The 1,021-nt window shown below is 41.0% G+C and overlaps 1 pseudogene; it reads left to right on the top strand.

Annotated features, from left to right (window-relative positions):
* LOC102860033 overlaps positions 1-589 on the top strand; it is an 8,609-nt pseudogene extending 8,020 nt beyond the window's left edge.
* The last annotated feature ends 432 nt before the right edge of the window (positions 590-1,021 follow it).

Here is a 1,021-nt window from a genome sequence, read left to right as displayed (position 1 = left end):
ATTCTTTTGAGGGGCATTTCATGAGCAGAACACTTTCAGCCCTCCAAAAGCCCGGGTGTCAGCCGGGCCCTTAGCGGGGATGCTGATGGAGTTGCAGTCTGTGCGGGTACTGCGAAGACAACTGGTAGAACTTAACGATAATCCAGTGGAAGGTTTTTCAGCAGGCTCAATAGATGACAATGATCTTTATTGATGGGAAGTCCTTGTTATTGGTCCTACAGATACACTTTATGAAGGTCGTGTTTTTAAGGCTCATTTCACTTTCCCAAAAGATCATCCCCTCCGGTCTCCTAAAATGAAATTCATCACAGAAATCTGGCATCCAAATGTAGATAAAAACGGTGATGTGTGCATTTCTATTCTTCATGAGCTGTTGAAGATAAATAAGGTTATGAAAAGCCAGAGGAACGCTGCCTCCCCATCCACACCATGGAAACCATCATGGTCAGTGTCATTTCTATGCTGGCAGACCCTAATGGAGACTCACCCACTAACATTGATGCTGCGAAAGAGTAAGGACAGAAATGGAGACTTCAAAAGGAAAGTTGCCTGCCGTGCAAGAAAAAGCCAACAGACTGCTTTTGAGTGACATTTATTCAACAGCTAGTAACTTCATTTATTTCAGGATCTCCAACTGAGAAACATGGCACTGTTTTTCCTGCATTCTATCCACCTATTGCTGAACTTCTAACAAGTTGGCAAACACTGACTAGAACTGGGCTGCAATAAAACATGCCAGTTATCAGTGCTGACCACAGTCTTACAAGTGCCAACTCACAGAGGATTACACATTTTGAATCCTAATGAACTGTTTTAACCTTCAGGAAGAATTATAAAGACCTCTACATAGCACAACATGATCCGAATAATAGATATATGGTTCATGTATATCCACAAATATACCTCGTACCAAATCATGCTCTCCTGTAGTAAAGTAGGAATTGTGTAAATCCCGAAAGATTTTCAACAGGTTTTCTTTCTCTAGTTATCGTTTCTTATCAGTTTTAAAAGACTCCTTTAA

This window comes from Elephantulus edwardii, unplaced genomic scaffold, assembly GCF_000299155.1.
Source record: "Elephantulus edwardii isolate Elephantulus edwardi_28Jun2011 unplaced genomic scaffold, EleEdw1.0 scaffold00192, whole genome shotgun sequence".
Lineage (NCBI taxonomy): Eukaryota > Metazoa > Chordata > Mammalia > Macroscelidea > Macroscelididae > Elephantulus > Elephantulus edwardii.
The sequence above is the reverse complement of the archived record's forward strand: the minus strand, read 5'-3'. Positions and strand labels throughout refer to the sequence as shown.